The 21,438-nt window shown below is 31.4% G+C and overlaps 1 long non-coding RNA gene across 1 annotated transcript; it reads right to left on the bottom strand.

Moving 5' to 3' along the window:
* Window positions 1-4,345: 4,345 nt before the first annotated feature.
* On the bottom strand, window positions 4,346-21,208 carry LOC132744945 (uncharacterized). Its single transcript, XR_009627769.1, has 3 exons — window positions 21,110-21,208; window positions 10,990-11,090; window positions 4,346-5,790 (listed from the first exon to the last, which is right to left on the bottom strand). It is a non-coding gene; the product is annotated as an uncharacterized LOC132744945 (long non-coding RNA).
* Window positions 21,209-21,438: the final 230 nt, after the last annotated feature.

Genomic DNA, 21,438 nt, shown 5'->3' with positions numbered 1-21,438 from the left:
AAACATGCATAATTTCCAGACTGCCTCTTATCTATATATCAAGTTTCATTGGACGGAGTGACATACACTTGGACGGACTGACGGACAGACGGACGGACGGTAAGCCTGAAGTCCCCTCCGGTTGAACCGGTAGAGGAAAAATAACACCTCAAATTAGTCGATACTCAATCATTTGTTTACATCTGGACAAAGACATGGACGACTGACTGATAAAGCTATGTAACTGACATAAATAACGCAAATATATCAGTCGAATTTTCATTATTCGACAGTCTATCTTTATCAATTTGGAATATGCCGCAAGAAATTTCCTGGCGAAATCACTATGTCGTATATAGGTAAAGCAATAGGCATTTTACAAAGAAGAAATTTTGACCAACACACGTGCCACCCCCCTTTCTTAACAACCTTAAATTGTCCCTTTAATTTCCCGTGTCAGTCCTTTAGATTTTATCATTTCATTTATCAAATTGTTATTTGTATCAGGTCTTAACATACTCCTTCCCTTCTGTCTCCATCCTTGTACCCTCTTCCGTTTCAGGTTTGGTGTCTTCTAGTTTACCTGCTGGTGTGGCTTGGTTGTGTCTGAGTTTAAATCGTTAATTTGTTGTTCACGAAACAACTTATAAATATAAATGTAGCATGTCGTGAAACTGACAGATGCATGGTGGGTATTAAAATCAATCTAAAATGATAATAACAGTAATTTCATTATAGAACGCGTTGTTATTTACTTGAATGAACACGTTGACACATAAGTCTATAAATGGTAGTTTTTAATAAGATGTATACATGGGAGAGAAGGGTGTGTTTGATAAGCTAGGTATTCTTGACTCAATAACTGTTTAATTAACAGATTAACAGTACCACATATTGGTTATTATGTTTTACACATGATAATTACTTCACAATAACAAAATATGAGGGAATCCTGCTATATTTGGCGAACACACATGTCCGTCCTTTCTAAACAACACCAACCGCGTTCCTTTAATATCCGGTGTCAATCCTTTTGATTCTAATTCCATTTATTAAATTGTTGTTTGTATCAGGTCTTAACATGCCTCTCCCCTCCTGTCTCCGCCCTTGTGTCCTCTCCCGTTTTTAATTCGGTGTATTCTTTGTGCTCTACTAGTGTGACTAGGTTGTGTCGGGGGCTTCGTTTTTACCTTGATGATGTGTGTTCTCATTTTGTCTCGTGTTAACATGAACAATAATACACAATCATTTAAATCTCAGATTTATTTGTATTTACTACAGATCCATATCTAAAGATTAATAAGTTCTTGAAATGGAACAATAATTATAAAATCTAAGTCCATGAATGAAGGTTATTATGTCACAGAATGTGGAGATATTGATGTCCGTATTTTATCATATCTCTCTCTCCCCTTCTCTCTCTACTTAAAATGTCGGTTAGATACGAAATATATCCTTTACGACACAGCGCTACTTTTTCAGTTGTATAATATCTAACATGCACTTAATCAATTATTTACACATAATTATACAAACATACTCGTTAAATTATTTTGTTCTGTCATCAATATACATTATTCTAATTTACTAGCCACGTTTAAATACATGACGTGTTGTGTGTGAAAACAGTATTATAAAGTGATATTTTCAGTCATTTTAAGTATTTGGCTACTACAAGAAGAACATGGGTTGATGCGAGAATAAATGTGTATGCGAGCATATGATAATCCCGTCAAATCATTTTAAAGTTCCTGTATCTTTTGTAATTGAGATTGCATACCACTCTTCATTGAAATATATATGTATGTAATTATGCAAATTTGTCAATTTTCAAACATGGAAGAATATGTAAAATATGTATTGCAAATATTTGTACATATTTAAGGTAATCATCAAATTATATGCATTCATTTCTTATTGGAAAAATTGACTTAGAATTTATAGAAAACTAAATTCTAATTACATCCCTTTATTTACATGAAATATTAAATTCGGTAATATCTTTATAAATAATGTTTTTTGAAACTTACAATATCGATAAATCTTAATTTGAGCATCATAATTTTTATATAAAACCATAAAAATAATGTGATACAGGATCTTTAAATAAAATAATCATTTTATAACATATTATATAACAACTCTAAGAATGTAAAAACAGGAAAACATTTACTTAATTTCAAAACAAGATATCACAGACAATGCAAAAGTAAAGTTGAAATACATATATCCACCGAGAATATATTTTATAATATGCAAATTCGAATCCAAAAAAAAAAAGGAATGCAAAGAATCTAAAGTGAATTGATCTAAAATGGAATGTCTGTAATACCGGTGTAGCGTGAGATTCGTCAGACCCGTGAAAAATGTAAGATCTTACGAATCTCACGGGAGGGTCGTGAAAAATGTCAGACGTGAGAAACGTAAGACTATTTTAGTGGAGAACATTTCCTGTTGCAATTAAATTAAATACTGTCAATATTCCATTGCATCAATAAAGTAATGGTTAAAGCGAAGGAGTTTGACTGTTTTTACGAGTAAATAATAACAATTTTAATCAATGTTTCGGCTTTAAAATAGCCGCTCGGATGTTCATGATTTTCTACAAATTAATTTGGATTTTTATATTGTGCATAGATCTACTATGAAGTAAATATGAAGTAATTAATGGACCACTCCTTATGTTTTTAAAATAAAAACATACAATAGTGAATGTTGCTGTCCATCTATGAGTGAATTACACAAATGCCGAGTAGTAAATTGAAATCATCTTGTTCGGCCCTAAATGAACTCGACCGATACGATCATCTCGGCCACGAACTGCATCCGTTCAAATAATCCTTATGATCTGTTAAGAAATTATCAACAGACGTTTTGTGATAAAAAATAACACCAGCGGGTATTAATTAATTTTACATAGGGTAATACTTGAACAGGCTGGTGCTTTAAACCCATAGATACCATGCACACTGTGACAGACCCAGCACAGTGTTGGGATATAGTGTAAAAAGGTAATTCTAGTGTAAAAAGGTAATTCTAAAATATATATATATATATACTGTATATATAATATATAGACTTTATTAGATATACAGTATATATATTTTTTTAGAATTACTTTTTTACACTATCCCAACACTGGGCTGTGTCCCTGTGATAGATACCTTTTATCACAGACACTTGGGGTGCCTTTAAAATCCAAATAAGATATATCTTTGTCAATCCCAGCACATGTACTGGTAATATATGTAAAAAAAAATAATATAAGCTGTTTTGAAAAAAAAATCATATTTCAAGGTCTAAAATAATACACACACACGAGCTCCACATCCCAAGTGTCTGTGCCTTTTAACTACACTGTGCTGTCCTATAAACTTACATGCTAGAAGATCTTTCGTTTTAGCAGAGGAGATCTACACATTCTTTCAAGCATCACTGGTTGCAGAATACACTATTGCAGGAATGATTGGGTACCAAATTTATTTTAAGCACCAAACTATAATCTTACAGCAATGCTACACCAATAAATCAAAGTTCCTGGCAAGTTCAAACACAACCATAGTTAGGTGCTCAAAATTTTATATTTCCAAATAATGTATAACCCCAAAAAACATGTTTCAATCATAAACATGATCTTTAGACTTGTAATCAAGTTTTCACTTTTCAAGTCATTACAGTCAGGTAATTATACATAAATTATAACTGAAGAAATAGAGGATAGCCAAGTTTTTTCTATAAATACAATATTTATTTTCATTGCGTGGAATAAACATAATTATTATATAATCTATAAATAGCTTTGAAATGCCTTTCCCTGATTGGCTAACAAGCAACTTTTTGTAAAAAATAACAAGTCAATATCAGAGTATATTCACTGTTTTTTTCCTAAAAATAGATTTTCAGAGTATATTCACCGGTTTTTCTTCTAAAAATAGATTTTCTGGAAATCCCTAAAAGAAGCAAGACTTTGACGTGACGTCATGCCAAGTTTGTTGTTATTATTCTGAAAAAACATCGAGTTGGGTGTACATAAGAGTCAAATTAGTCTATATTAGTTACCGTTTTGCATTTTTAAGAACAATAGGGATCAGCATGCCAATAGAAAGGGCCAAATTATGGAAACAGTTGACAAGCTGAAAAATAATAATTTCTGTCGTATGCAATGGCAGATGTGATAAGCCATGTAAAAGCTATTTATAAATTATATAATAAAACAGATATGTACTTTTTAGCTGTTGAATATGATGTGATATGTACTGAAAAATAAATATTGACCTCGGCTATCGCCTCGGTCAATATTAATTTTTTCAGTACATATCACATCATATTCAACAGCTAAAAAGTCCATATTTGTATAATATTTCATGAGTGGTGGTTGCCACAAGTGAAACATGATAATTTTCATACTACAAACTATTTATAGAAAATACTTAAATTTACTTGTTTATTATATGCATTTCTCTTTTTTGACATCACAATATGAAACTCGGCTGAATATAGCAGAAATTAGTCTGGCAAGACACCGGTGAAAATATGTTTCACTGCAGTGAAAAATATTTTTTTTGCAGTGAAAATAAGGAAAGTGAAAATAAGCATTTAATTTCATCAATATTTTTCATCATTTTATTTATAAGTATGTAATAAAGAAACATAACCTGGAAATACCATATTTCCAGCTTGGAAAGAGGTGCACATCTTCTCTTCGAAATGTTCTTTTATATTCGTTTCTGCCAGGTACTTACATACCAGTCGAATACCAAATATTAAATAAATACCCAGATTCTTTCATATATATCAAAACACAAATCAGCAAAACAGTTGTACAAAAATTGATTTTATCAATAATTAATATATTAATGTTAAGTAAGTTATTTTACTGTTTACTATCTTTGGGGGGGGGGGATATAGTGGGTTTATAATAAAGCTGACACTGGAGAAGTCATATGGCTTTTTATGGCAAGTTTCAACCATAACTGGAGTGAAAAAGGAAGATACACTTAGATATCATTTCTGGCTTGCACCAGAATAAAACTTATAATATAAGTTTATTAGACATTTTATATACTTTATATTTATCAGTATTTGTCCTAATCTTATGATTCCTATTCAGATCTGACTATAATCCTTTCACAGAGTCTATGAAATAATATAGATGTAATTTATTGTTACATTCATTTACACTTTTGGTATCTCCTTGTTAACTCCATAATGTCTTCTTTACCACATTTAGTTCACTTTAATTGGTCCGTTTATTATCAAAATTCACTTAATTTACTTTCACTGACAGTTTTATTGTCATTTCATCCAAAGTATCATAAAATTCAATATTGACAAAATAAGGAAAAGATACATTTTGCTGTCATTTTGGCACTCTTAAACATTCATTGCTAAATTAACTTTATTTTCCATACTTTTTGATAACTCTTAATTTAATCCAACATAATTTAAGTGGAAAAAGTGAAATGTGCCTTTTTTACTTGCACTTGTGTCTTCTGGAAAAAAATACTTTTTAAGCCTGACCACTGACTAAAGATGAGGACTGATCCTGTGGGCTACAATTCTTTTTCATTTGAAATGAAAATCTGGTAATTTTACTTATACTGAATTCTTGCATCACATATTTTGCATTTGTCAAGTATTTCTTCAATGTTTTCATATTACACATTTTGTATCACCAACAATATGCAGATATACCAACAGATCTACACCACTTCCTTTTTGTCAGGTTGATGTTTCTTGCAGAATATTTGTACATCATGTATTTTGTGAAAGATCCAGAAATAGCTTTCCTTTGCCTATAATCTGCTGTTTCTGTAAAATTAGAGAGACAATAAATTTAACAACAGTCATCTGTATAGGGCATCACTTTTAATAACAATTTTTTATAAAACAACTTTATAAGAAGCATAACATTTTTTAGGTATATATATTGCTTTTAGGATAATAGCATCCATTGCTTTATAACTAAGCCTTGGCAAGATAATCAATAATTCAAGTTGATAGCTTTAATTGTTTTGAAATCATCCTTCAAATAATAAGCAATGTTGACAAAGTGCCTGTCATCATACAAACAAGTATTTCAAGATTAATTATGAATGATATCTTTTATACTTTTGAAAAGATAATTTTAAGAAGAAAAAAAGTTAAACATATCTGTAATGATTGACAATACATATAGATTGTATTATATTGTGTTCCAAGTTTCACATTGATATCTTTCAGTTTTGAAATAATTGAACTTAATAAGCAATTTTAAATCAAAGTCCCATAACTCCAAATATGTTGCTTTTCAAATACCCCTTTTCTAACAAATGTGCTTTATCAAAAATATGCATTAAGTTAAAATATTCATCAATCAGGAATTAGCATTAGATGACAAGCACAATCATATTAAAACAAAACAAAAAATAATGATAGTTATTAAATGTTTAAAGTTTTAAAGATGGACATTTTTTATGATAATCTTACAGCTACACTTTGATGGTTTCAAAGGCAATATTCAAAGAATACATGTAATATCTCAAACAAAATTCTCAAGCATACACATGTCCTCCTATTCAGTTGTGATTTTGCTTGTTTTCATTATATTTAAAGTATTCACCAACAAAAAATACTCAACATTTCAGAAAATGTACAAAAACAGAAAAGTCTTACATTTCTCACAGGTCAAAAAACTGGTATTTCTTCAATAATTTGTCTGTTATTTGTAAAAAAAAATCTGCATTAAGGTAAATATTCATCAGTCAGGAATTGGCAATTAAGATAACAACCCATATTTAAGAGAAAAAAAATAATAAGAGGCATTAACTGCCTATTTAAAACTTTCTCACGGCTAGATTTCACTAGTTTCAAGGAGAATATCAAAGAATACATATAAAATCTCAAAAATATTTCTCAATAGCAGACACATATCCTATTCAGTTATGATTTGGGTTGTTTTCATCAAATTTAATGTATTCAGTGAAAAAAAATCATCAACATTTCAGAAAATGTACAGAAACAGAAAAGTCTTACATTTCTCAAAGGCAAAAAAACTGGTATTTCTTCAATAATTTGTCTGTTTTTTGAAGAAAAAAAAACCTGCATTAAGGTAAATATTCATCAGTCAGGAATTGGCAATTAAGATAACAATCCATATTTAACAGAAGTAAGTATATAGAGGCAAACTATCCATTCAAAACTTTCTAAGATGGGCATTTTTTGATAGTCTTACATTTCTCATGGCTAGATTTCACTAGTTTCAAGGGGAATATCAAAGAATACATATTAAATCTCAAAAATATTTCTCAATAGCAGACACATATCCTATTCAGTTGTGATTTTGGTTGTTTTCATCAAATTTAATGTATTCAGTAAAAAAAAATCATCAACATTTCAGAAAATGTACAAAAACAGAAAAGTCTTACATTTCTCACGGGCAAAAAAATTGGTATTTCATCAATAATTTGCCTTTTATTTGAAAAAAAAAACCTGCATTAAGGTAAATATTCATCAGTCAGGAATTGGCAATTAAGATAACAATCCATATTTAACAGAAGTAAGTATATAGAGGCAAACTACCCATTCAAAACTTTCAAAGATGGGCATTTTTTGATAGTCTTACATTTCTCACGGCTAGATTTCATTAATTTCAAGGGGAATATCAAAGAATACATATAAAATCTCAAAAATATTTCTTAATAGCAGACGCATATCCTATTCAGTTGTGCTTTTGGTTGTTTTCATCAAATTTAATGTATTTAGCAAGAAAAAATTCTCAACATTTCAGAAAATGTACAAAAATATAAAAGTCTTACATTTCTCACGGGTCAAAAAAATGGTATTTCTTCAATAATTTGTCTGTTATTTGAAAAAAAAATCTGCATTAAGGTAAATATTCATCAGTCAGGAATTGGCAATTAAGATAACTACCCATATTTAAGAGAAAAAAATAATAAGAGGCAAACTGGCTATTTAAAACTTTCTAAGATGGGCATTTTTTGATAGTCTTACATTTCTCACGGCTAGATTTCACTAGTTTCAAGGGGAATATCAAAGAATACATATAAAATCTCAAAAATATTTCTCAATAGCAGACACATATCCTATTCAGTTGTGATTTTGGTTGTTTTCATCAAATTTAATGTATTCAGTAAAAAAATATCATCAACATTTCAGCAAATGTACAAAAACAGAAAAGTCTTACATTTCTCACGGGCAAAAAAATTGGTATTTCTTCAATAATTTGCCTGTTTTTTGAAAAAAAAAACCTGCATTTAGGTAAATATTCATCAGTCAGGAATTGGCAATTAAGATAACAATCCATATTTAACAGAAGTAAGTATATAGAGGCAAACTACCCATTCAAAACTTTCTAAGATGGGCATTTTAGGATAGTCTTACATTTCTCACGGCTAGATTTCATTAATTTCAAGGGGAATATCAAAGAATACATATAAAATCTCAAAAATATTTCTTAATAGCAGACACATATCCTATTCAGTTGTGATTTTGGTTGTTTTCATCAAATTTAATGTATTTAGCAAGAAAAAATTCTCAACATTTCAGAAAATGTACAAAAATATAAAAGTCTTACATTTCTCACGGGTCAAAAAAATGGTATTTCTTCAATAATTTGTCTGTTATTTGAAAAAAAAAAATCTGCATTAAGGTAAATATTCATCAGTCAGGAATTGGCAATTACGATAACAACCCATATTTAAGAGAAAAAAATAATAAGAGGCAAACTGCCTATTTAAAACTTTCTAAGATGGGCATTTTTTGATAGTCTTACATTTCTCATGGCTAGATTTCACTAGTTTCAAGGGGAATATCAAAGAATACATGTAATATCTCAAAAATATTTCTCAATAGCAGACACATATCCTATTCAGTTGTGATTTTGGTTGTTTTCATCGAATTTAATGTATTTAGTAAACAAAAATCATCAACATTTCAGAAAATGTACAAAAATCAGAAAAGTCTTACATTTCTCACGGGCAAAAAAACTGGTATTTCTTCAATAATTTGTCTGTTTTTGAAAAAAAAAATCTGCATTAAGGTAAATATTCATCAGTCAGGAATTGGCAATTAAGATAACAATCCATATTTAACAGAAGTAAGTACATAGAGGCAAACTACCCATTCAAAACTTTCTAAGATGAGCATTTTTTGATAGTCTTACATTTCTCACGGCTACATTTCATTAATTTCAAGGGTAATATCAAAGAATACATATAAAATCTCAAAAATATTTCTTAATAGCAGACACTAATCCTATTCAGTTGTGATTTGGGTTGTTTTCATCAAATTTAATGTATTTAGCAAGAAAAAATTCTCAACATTTCAGAAAATGTACAAAAATATAAAAGTCTTACATTTCTCACGGGTCAAAAAACTGGTATTTCTTCAATAATTTGCCTTTTATTTGAAAAAAAAAATCTGCAATAAGGTAAATATTCATCAGTCAGAAATTGGCAATTAAGATAACAACCCATATTTAAGAGAAAAAATATAATAAGAGGCAAACTGGCTATTTAGAACTTTCTAAGATGGGCATTTTTTGATAGTCTTTCATTTCTCACGGCTAGATTTAACTAGTTTCAAGGGTAATATCAAAGAGTACATATAAAATCTCAAAAATATTTCTCAATAGCAGACACATATCCTATTCAGTTGTGATTTTGGTTGTTTTCATCAAATTTAATGTATTTAGCAAGAAAAAATTCTCAACATTTCAGAAAATGTACAAAAATATAAAAGTCTTACATTTCTCACGGGTCAAAAAAATGGTATTTCTTCAATAATTTGTCTGTTATTTGAAAAAAAAAATCTGCATTAAAGTAAATATTCATCAGTCAGGAATTGGCAATTACGATAACAACCCATATTTAAGAGAAAAAAATAATAAGAGGCAAACTGCCTATTTAAAACTTTAAAATAATAAAGTCACAGCAATAACACGTATAATATCATTTTTTATTTTTCAACGTTTCGGCAAATGTATGCCTTTTTCAAGGTAAATAAATAATAATAATATCAACGGACGTGACGTCGTAATTTTACAATTAACGTCACGCCCACTTTAGCGGAAAAACGAACAAATACGAACAATTCCAATTCATGATAAAAGAGATAAGTGCACCAAACAAAGCATCAAAATATAAAAATATAAAAACGACACAATAGATATCGGATTAATAAATACGAATATTTCCTATAGGGTTTAATTATAAAAAATGATAATAGGAAAAAACGAATATCTATGTGGCGTAATTCTAGCATTTATAGCGTGGATTGATATTTTATGAATTATTTAATTGAGTATAACAACTTTGTGCTCATTCCTTCTGGAAAATGAGTTTTTAGCTTATGAATCCAAAATGTTTCTTTGCACAAACGATCTAAAGTATTGTAAACAACATCTATGGGCATAAATGAAAAGTCGGTAAAATTATGATCGTCCTTTTTTTTTTTTTTTTATTTAAAACTTTCTAAGATGGGCATTTTTTGATAGTCTTACATTTCTCACGGCTAGATTTAACTAGTTTCAAGGGTAATATCAAAGAATACATATAAAATCTCAAAAATATTTCTCAATAGCAGACACATATCCTATTCAGTTGTGATTTTGGTTGTTTTCATCAAATTTAATGTATTTGGCAAGAAAAAATTCTCAACATTTCAGAAAATGTACAAAAATTTAAAAGTCTTACATTTCTCATGGGTCAAAAAACAGGTTAGATTTTTTTATAATGCTACCAGAGTTTTTTTTTTTAAAGAAATATCCTAAGGATTACCATAATTTGAATGACCTACCATTCATTAATTTGGCAAATTTCATGATCAAACAATTTTTATAGAATATAGTTACACATGATATTATATAATATACACAGGATATAACATATTTTCAAAGTCACTAGTATTAGACATTTATTTCCTGTCATAATGACACATCCTGTGTTTGGTATGTATTGCTTCCCCCCAATTATGCCCTAGAGAGAGGTTCATAAATAACATGTATATTACCTGAATTGATGTCACTACATTTATCCAGAAGTGAAATATTTGTTAATTGTAATCTCAGCTATCCGAAAATGACACCTTTTTGTAACACTGGATTGTTCTCACTGAAATTAATAAATATTTTTTTATGATATACTTATAAATGAAATATTGAAAAAATATTGATGAAATAAAAAGCATATCCATTTTCCGTATTTTCACTCTAAAAGAGAATATTTTTCACTGCAGTGAAACATATTTTCCGTATTTTAACTGGTATTTTTGCTGGATTTTACTTTTTTCTAAATTATGCCAGTACACAAATCAAAAAAGAGAAAAAGCATATAATAAAGAGAAAAAATTTCTATAAGTAAAGAATTTATTTTCATCTTGTGGTATGAAAATTATCATATTTCACACGTGGCTACCTCCACTCAGGAATTTTCTTTTGATACCACTTGATGAAAACTAATACTGTATTTATCATGTTTATAGAAAAACCTGGAATATCCCCTATTTAAAGTAAAATAAAAATGCATTTCTTTTATATTCAGAAATAATTGTGAACAACTAAATTTTTATATTTTCTTACTGGACGCAGTAAGGAAGACAAAAACTATGAAAGAAAAATCGATTATGTATGAAGTTATAGTAAAAAAATAACATTTGTTAACATAAATTCCAAGTTCAAGGGGAATAATTCAGGAAATAGTCACACTAGAGTTATAAACCTTGTCACATAACATGATTGTGTGTAATGATTAAAAATATATATTTGAAGTTTGAAGTAGATACCTTAAAATAAAAGAAGTTATAATATTTCTTAAATAAAATCCTAAGTTCAAAGACAGTTAAATCGGTAAATATTGCTTCAAGAGTTATATACCTTGTCACATAAGATGTAATAGATGATAAGGAATAAGTATTTGAAGTTTGAGGTAGATACCTTTAAAACTAAAAAAGTTATATAAAAAAATAACGAGTGTAGGACAAAAGCCCTCCCGGACAAAAGCCCTCCCATTAAAAAGGGACAAGGCGGACATTAAAGCCCTCCCGTGAAAATGACAAGGCGGACAAAAGCCCTCCCATAAAAATGTCAGGGCGGACAAAAGCCCTCCCGTAAAAATGACAGGGCGGACAAAAGCCCTCCCGTGAAAATAATAGAGCGGACAAAAGCCCTCTCGCAGCGAATACATATATATGTACGTTGAATAGTTTTTATTTTCTTTTCAATACACTCAACATATTAGAATTGTAATCATGAATATTTTTGTTTTCCATTGGAATGACCGTGTTTGTACGGGCTTGAGCACATTCCTGATAAATTAGTGCTAAAATATGTAAGTGCATATTCATTCACGTAGATATGAAGGATTACTCTTATGTGAAGTTAAGATTAATAGAGTAATAAATGATGAAAAGAAGTTAAAATCATGTAACTTAAAGTTAAAGACATTTATAATGTGCCTTGTAATTAGTCAATGACTTTTAAAAGTGACTTTGTTTTTAACGACATGTAAAAAGTTACCTCGTTAAACATTTCAGGAAGGTATTTTCAGAATAAAAGGTGGTTCTAGCTCATACACATACTTAGGCCAATTGAAAACAATAAGAAATATATGTAACAATTTTAATATGTTGAGTGCATTGAAAAAAAACACAGGTATTCAACATACATATTCATTTTTGTTACGGGAGGGCTTTTGTCCGCCTTGCTAATTTCAAAGGAGGGCTTTTGTCCGCCCAGTCATTTTCATGGGAAGACTTTTGTCGGCCCTGTTATTTTTACGTGAATGCTTTTGTCCGCCCTGTCATTTTTACGGGAGGTTTTGTCCGCCTTGTCATTTTTTGACGGGAGGGCTTTTGACCGGGAGGGCTTCTGTCAGTTTATGGGGAGATAATTCTTGCAATTATGGTGCTAGAGATATCCGTTTTCCCGAAAAAGTTATAGTGAATAATTTTTTATTGCACCAAGACTTCGTATAGTGGAGCTAAAAAACATTAACCCGGTACAATATGTGAAAGTACTTGCCTTAAGTTCAATCTTGTTATCTTGCAAAGTTTCATACTGTTTTAAAAGGAGTAATGTGCACAAATTTTATAAATAAACACTGAGGTCGCTCACCTGTATATAGGCCCCCGGAGCGGGGCCAGTTTAAACCCCAGGGCTTTTGTTTTCACAAACTTGGAAGACACACATTAGAAGCTGTTTCATGTTAATTTTTTACTACAACACATATAATGAAAAACAATGATCTCTCCCCCCCTGCAGGGCCAATTTAACCCAAGGGCTTTTATTTGAACAAACTTGGTAGACACCCATAAGAAGATATTTCATGCTAAACATCTAAGCTAAAGGTCATTGGGTTTTTTAAAAGAAGATTTTTACTATACACATATAGTTAAAAACAATGACATACCTGTGGCGGGGCAAGTTTTGACCCCAGGGGTTTTATATTTGAACCAATTTTGCAGACACTTACTAGAAGGTGTTTCATGCTTAATATCTAAACTCTAGCTATTTCGGTTTTTTCAAAGAAGATTTTTTCAGTTTTTGCTACATACATATAAGGAAAATCAATGACCCCCGGGACGGGCCAATTTTGACCCCAGGGCTTTTCTTTGAACAAACTTGGTAGACACTCATTAGAACATGTTTCATGCTAAATATCTTAGCTCTAGCTCTTTGGGTTCTTTAAAAGAAGATTTTTTAAGTTTTTACTATATGCATATTGGGAAAATCAATGACCCCCTTTGGCACAACACAAAAGGTATTCACAGGGCCAATGATAAAAAAATAAAACATTATCACTTATTCAAATGCGAGCAATTGACACAGTGCTAGAACAGGCAGCATTTAGTAGATCCCTGTGTGTAATATGCCTTTAATAAAATTGCCTTTTTTTTAGGATATAAACCACATTTATGTGGTATTAAATGGACGTGAAATTGTATAATCGAATCATCCTTAAATATCTAAATCCATAGAGCTTTGGGAGCTGCACCCCTTTACCCCATCCAGGGCCCTGCCCTGGACCTGCAAGGGGGCCCTATTGACCTCCTGTGTAAACATTTGTGCGTATATTTAAAATGACCCAGCTACGCCCCTGACATTGTCAGTGACAATGAGTGTCAATAAGAAAAATTATAATATTTGTGTACACATTAACAAATGACAACAATCATTTTAATTATTAAAAGTCAAATTAAATGGAACTAAATCTATAAGTATTAAACCCCTTTACCTGATGTTTTATTTAATCTAATTGTTATATGACTAAACAATTAGCATGGTCAATGAGGATCATTTATCAAAGGGGAGTAACTATGTGTAATTATTACAACAATAATGAAGTCATATATTAAGGTTTCTTTCTCCAGACTGCATAAATTCCAAATATTTGTTTGATGTGACTCACTGTCTGATACAAAAGTCTTCATAACAAATATCTTAGATTTTGGCATTGTAATTTTACACAAAGCTTTTACTGAAGTATTTTAGTCTATAGAAAATTTAGTGAGCCCAGGGTGGTCCAGGGGGTATCATGGCATATCAGACTTACAGAACGTTTGTAGAGACCCACAAGGAGATGCTTCATGCAAAATACAAAATACCTTGAAATTTTAGAGAAGAAGATTTTTTTGAAAATTTTTACTTTATTTGAGGACCATCTAAGAATCATTCCTGTAAAAATTGGTCAAAATCCATCATGTGGTCTATAGTGGCGTTTTTTTTAAATAAATTGAGGACAACAACAAACGACAGATGAAAAAAGATAGACAAACTGCTAACCAAAAGATCTGACACCTCTGAGCATTTTGTGCTCATGTGAGCTAGAAAGGGGGTATAACTCTGCAAATATGCTTAGCAGACAAAAAGTACCCATATACATGTAGCATGAAACAACCTAAATTATCTGAGGAAAATCACAAAATGTAATAATTGTGCAAAAATCATATACATGTAACATAATAATAAAATAATAATGAGCTTTTTTTATTTATTGTGTTCAATTGCTCCAATAAGACCTTCATATCCAGACATCTGCTTACTTGTAGATTCTTGTTTGGAATTAATTGAGATCTAACAGAACTTTATTATGCTTTACTTAAGCCTCATATAGACACAGACCTTACTCTTTGCCTACATCGTACCATTTGCTTAAACTTTATTAATTTGGCTAAAGAAATCTATAACAATTTGGCTTCATGATTATTTGCACAGGTTAACAACTACCACAGCTATACCGACTCAGCTATCTAACCCCTTACACATTTATCTCACAGCTGTCTGTACTACTGAGTGAATGTGACATTCAGCCAAACTATACAGTATTGAAATTCGTCCAACAGAACAGGATTTAAATTGACTCTGAGCTATAAACCATGATATCATGTTGCCTGAAAGGGAACCATAATTATGTCACAGGTACTGCAAAATGATGGGACTCAAACCCAGGACCCTTAGAAATATTGTACCTCAGCTATTCGGCCACTTTTTCCGAAAAGTTCTTACCATGTATCAAAATCATATGTCATTTGTTTAATAAGGAATGATCCTTTGTTATGTCCTAATATTTAAAAATAATAATTATTATCTGTTATAATTAATGCACTATCAAACTTCACATGTGTTAATATTTACAGTGTTCACTATACTGTGAGGGCTATATGCACCTTTCTTTTAGGGAATCAAATTCAAATTAAGGCTAACAAATTCTATCCTTTTAGGCTTGTTAAGCTTATAATTGCTAACTAGTTAGGTCAGGTTTCACAAAATCTAAAGTAACATATAATCTTGTACTATTCTTGAGAATATTTAATATGTGGATTTATACCAAATTAATAAGCTGATCTTTAAAGCAGATCAAGCATTGTTATTTGTGTGCACAATTTATATTAGCTGAATGAACATACAGAAGATCAAAAAAAATATCAAGGAATCCACTATTCAAGCAATATTAAGAAATAATTAATGACATTTTTGTTTCCTTGCATAATTCATATATGCAAATGAAAAACCAGGATCAGCTCTTTCATGTACAATGTACAAATTCTACATGGTTAACCGGTCTATGTAAGCTGTATAGCTTCCTCAAATATCCCTCATATGACTGTGAGGTAAGGCTCCCACGTTTACAATTGTTTGTAAACGTTTAAACGATTGCTAAGAACCGAAACGATACCGTTTAAACGGTGGTACCTCTATGTACTATACACACCATGTATTTGAGTCGCCAAATTATGTCTTTCTTTCTATTTTTTACACGTGTACAAATAAGGGCTCATCACGATTGAGTCAGCACACACGCTTTGCATTGTAACCCCCTTTTTAACCAAAAATGTATTATGTCACAAGCAATTTTGCACCGTAATGCTGTGTGGAGGATTGTTAACACCTATTTTCCGTTTGTTTACTTTGGAATAAACCACTAGAATTGATAAAATCCATGATTACAGGCAATGATTGAGAAGTTGTATGGTCATTTCGATTAAACGGTAAACAATATTGTAAACGTTTATGAATGAAAATCGAAACGAATCCGTTTAAACATGTAATCGTGGGGGCCTTACTGTGAGGGGTCAGCAAGCTAAACCACTTGGCTGCAGTCAGAGCCCCTGTTTTGCATTAAAATTACACATGTATGAAAAAGAAATACCAAAACCTCTTATATATGACCACTTGATAAACTTTATCTTTAATGCTTGCAAACACATGTATTTTTTAAGTCCTGTATATACTTGTGGTTGAAAGTTGACAATAAATAGTTTTGGACTAAGGTTTATCAAAAGCAAAACAAGTTAAAACAGCTGGCAAATTCATCCTTTTTTTAATGAAAGCTCTAAAAAAGTATTTAAAATTTTAAATGTGAAATGTTGTGAAGTGAACAATTTTTTTTTTTTACAAAATTTGCTTGCAATCCACATAAATTACCAAAAAGGAGATCAAACAAGATTGCATTTGAGAAAAATGCTATGCCACCGCATTAATACAACACTAAATAGTAGTGTTTTTGTTTCTATACAATTTTGAAGATTGTCATAATGCATGGATCCCTGACCTATCTAATTCTTATTATCAGATTAGTGGTTAAATCTGTTGTTAACTCGACAAAAGATCAGAGTAGGAATATATCAATGCACTCGAGTCTAGTGAATTTGGTGGTGAAGGTCATATTTCACACAGCCTAATTTTCATGACTACATCAAAGGACAACACAGTAAGACACTTTGTCAAAATCTAGGTCAGCTGATATCAAAGTTTACTTTACATCTTAATCTGTGCACATGGTTTAAATTTCATAGCTGTACATCAAAGGACAAGAAAGTAGGTCACTGTCCCATTGTAAATTTAGAGAAGATGATTTTTTAAGTTTTTACTCTATACATATAAGGAAAATCTATTGCCCCTGGGGCGGAGCTAATTTTGACTCTAGAGGCAAAATTTGAACAACTTTGGTAGAAAACCTATAAATGATATCATTTAACAAAGCCTTTTACCTTCAGACAATAAGATTTATTTATTTTTTACTATATGTATATATTGAAAATCAATGACCCCCGGGGCGGGGGCAATTTTGACCCCCAGGGCTATAATTTGAACAATCTTGCTAGAAGTTCACTTCACAATGTTTCATGCAAAATATCTAACCTCTAGCATTTGTCAATTGCTAGAAGAAATTTTTTAAAGCTATTACTTTAAGTTTTTACTTATAATATACATATAAGGAAAACCAATAACCCCCGGGGCAGGCCCGATTTTGCTCCCAGGACTATAATTTGAACAATCTGGGTAGAGGTCTACCACGCAATGCCTTATACAAAATATCTAAGCTCTAGGTCTTTTGGGTCTTTACAAGAAGGTATTTTAAGTTTTTACTGTATGTACATATAGTGAAAATCAATGACCCCTTGGGCGGGGCCAATTTTGACCCCAGGGCTATAATTTGAACAATCTTGGTAAGGGTCTACCAGACAATGCCTGATACAAAATATCTAAGCTCTAGGTCTTTTGGGTCTTTACAAGAAGGTATTTTAAGTTTTAACTATATGTACATATAGTGAAAATCAATGACCCCCAGGGCAGGGCCGGTTTTGACCCCAGGGCTATAATTTGAACAATCTTGGTAGAGGTCTACCAGGCAATGCCTTGTGCAAAATATCTAAGCTCTAGGCTTTTGGTTCTTTACAAGAAGATTTTTAAATTTATTCTAATAATTCCTTTTGGTTGCCATGGCAACCAGATTTCTGCATGGAATGAAATTCTTTCAACAACTTTGGAAGCCCTTCACCCAAGGATCAATCCTGCCAAGTGTGATTGAAATTGGACTAGTGGTTTTTCACAAGAAGATTTTTTAAGTTCACTATATAATCTATATAACACATACACACACAAACAAACACACACACACACACACACACACACACACACACACACACACACACACACACACACACACACACACACACACACACACACACACACACACACACACACACACACAGGTGAATCGCTATATGCCACCGCATCGCAGATGCTGCGGTGGCATAAAAAAGCAAAAATAGCCCTAGGACCTTGCACTGTGTTAGTAAGACAGTAAGAGATATGGTGGTAAACACTGACATTAATTACTGCAAAGTCCAGTCCTTAATCCTAACATGAAAATTATCATTTGTATATATACTTGAATTTAAAACATTTTTTCTTTTCTACATTTGTATCAAGTTTTATTTTCTTGAATATTTTGGCTCATCTGGAGGCATGCCGCTTTAAGAGCCAAAAGTATACTTTTATTAAAAAATAGTGGGCCTAATATTTATCTGGCTCGACTAAACCGACATAACAAGGGCTGCATGCTGGTGAATTCAAAATTTATTTTCAGCTTGAGTATATGTAGAGCAGTGCTACTCACTCATGCATTGGCATCTGTACTATTCAGTTTTAGTGCAGCAATATAATTTGATATTTCATTTTTTTAACTTTTAACTTCAAATATTATATATGTTCCTTATCATCACTCACATAATATGGGACTCCAGTTATTTTTCTCACTTAATCACTTTGGGTAGAAAATCAGCTGGTGTACATAAGGAAAACTGCATTATTTCAAAGAAAAATTCAATTGGAGAAGTAGCTCCCCTAAAGCCTAGTATAAGTTACTCTATACATGTTTTTACTCTAAACATAACTTGAATTCCTTCTTTTTTCAGGGATACACTTCAATATAATCAAAGTCCCTTAGCCTTGGTGCAACAGAAATAAGTGTTGAATAATGAAAAAAATAAATATTTAAGCGAAACCTGATTCAAACTTTGTTGCTTTAATTTAATGAATATTAGACTGCTGCATTTGCCATTATCTTACTACCTGAACCATACTAGGGATAATGGTTCACAAAATGTGTGTTTGATAATAACTTACTAATAAATATAAAGGGGGAAGGGATTTCGGCCCTCTACCAACTTGGCACGGGTCAAATGGGCACAGGCCAACTCGACCCACTTTTGAAAAAAAACATAACTTTTTCTGATAACTGCAAGCTGTTTCAAACTTTTTTCCTTGACATGTCAAAGTCAAACATTCAGTATCGGGCATAATTTCAGTTTCAAAGTCAAACCGGCAATCAAAAATAAACATGCATGAAACAATTTGCTGATCACTTATAAATTCAATATAACAATCTGGCACATAGTAAATATTTACAAGTTCTCCAAGAAAATCGCCTGGCCTGTTTGTTATGTTTATCGAAATAATATGACGTGAATATCGATGATGTCATTTTGGAAATTATTTATAAATTGTGACGTCACTTCATTAAGTTGGTGCTTAAAACTTAACTATTCGCTATCTAATCTGTTCGTAATTGAAAACGAATAAAATAACAAATAGACTTGTCAGGATATTAGATAAAATTGTTGGATTAAAGGCTAATAAGCTATTGAAACAAGTCTGTTAAAATGGGGGGAGCTTATTTTTGATATCAGGTTACTAACCTGATATCAAAAATAATTATCAGTCAAGTGTAATCGAGCAGTTATCATCGCAGTTGCATGATAAAAATTAATATAATACAAATATGTTCCCTTCAAATTGATGCTTTTTGTTTGTAAAGTGATCTTCAATAAAAAAAGAAATATAAACTTGTTTACTTATTATATAAAATATTTCTAAATGTTTGTTATTTATCTTGTATAGATCTACATAAAATAACATGTAATGCATTTATCAACAGGCAATGTATTTTGCAATGTCAAAAGGATGGATTGTAATGAATTCATATATCCCAAATCATTGAAAACTCTATTACCAAAAATGTAATAATAATTTAAGAAAACGTCTTTCAACGTTTGTGAATAAGTCCATTTATCCTGCTACTGTCTATATCATCAGCTGGATAAAGCTTTGCCGGATAAACTTATCTATCTCCAGTCATTACGTCATATGATTACGTCACGTGTTTAGCAGCAAAACAAAACTACATATAGATGCTATTTTATCGGGGAAAAAGAAGAATGAAACCATCTAATAATTATAAAAACATGATTAAAGCAGGATAAATCAAATACATGGTTGATGTCGGGATGGAGAAGGTTTATCCGGTTCGCTGCGAAAGTGAATCTTGGTTCGCTAAAGCTCGCCAAGATACACTTTCTCGCTCACCGGATAAACCTTCTCCATCCCGACATCAACCAATGTATTTTCTATATATCAATAATATGGTTCCAACAACAGAGAGTGATAAAACAAACCAATATATTAACACTGATAATCAGATTAATAAATTTTTAAGTGGGCCGAGTTGACTATGGAGTTGATCCGTGCCGCGTTGGAATAAGGCCGAGCTGACTCGGGGCCGAGTATGTTAGGGCTGAGCCAACACTTATTCCAATCAAATACATATAATTAGACAATATATCAGTAAACTTAAGTGTGCCATACCCCTAGATCTACAAATGTCGGCTGGCTGGTCGGCTAAAACAAAATTAAGAAACGAAACTCATCGAAAGTTGAGCTACATACCGCCCATTTCTTAAAACAGACTGACATGGCCTACAGTACCTGTAAGCATTAATAAAAACTAACATACTTTCATCGATGCTTGAAATAACCACATTCTAATATAAAATATCAATACAAACTTACCTCGATCAAAGCTCTTCGATTTTCCATCAACTCGACATCGGGAACGAACGATGTCGAAAGACTGCCACTGATTTGGACAATATTTCATCCACACGATACAAAGTTGGTATCGTAGAAAATATCTCTATGCTCATGAATAAAAGGAAGAACTACACTTGGATTCATTAATGAGCTTCTAAACGAGGTTAACACACATTTGTACCAGAAAGTCTTACATTTCTCACGGCCCCGTCCGACAACTACCTGCGCATGCGCAGAACGTAAAGTCTTACGTTTCTCACGGGTCTGACAAAATTCACGCCACACCGGAAAACCCAGAAAACGTATGT

Source organism: Ruditapes philippinarum, unplaced genomic scaffold (assembly GCF_026571515.1).
Source record: "Ruditapes philippinarum isolate M1 unplaced genomic scaffold, ASM2657151v2 ctg8059_1_1_1_1, whole genome shotgun sequence".
Lineage (NCBI taxonomy): Eukaryota > Metazoa > Mollusca > Bivalvia > Venerida > Veneridae > Ruditapes > Ruditapes philippinarum.
The sequence above is the reverse complement of the archived record's forward strand: the minus strand, read 5'-3'. Positions and strand labels throughout refer to the sequence as shown.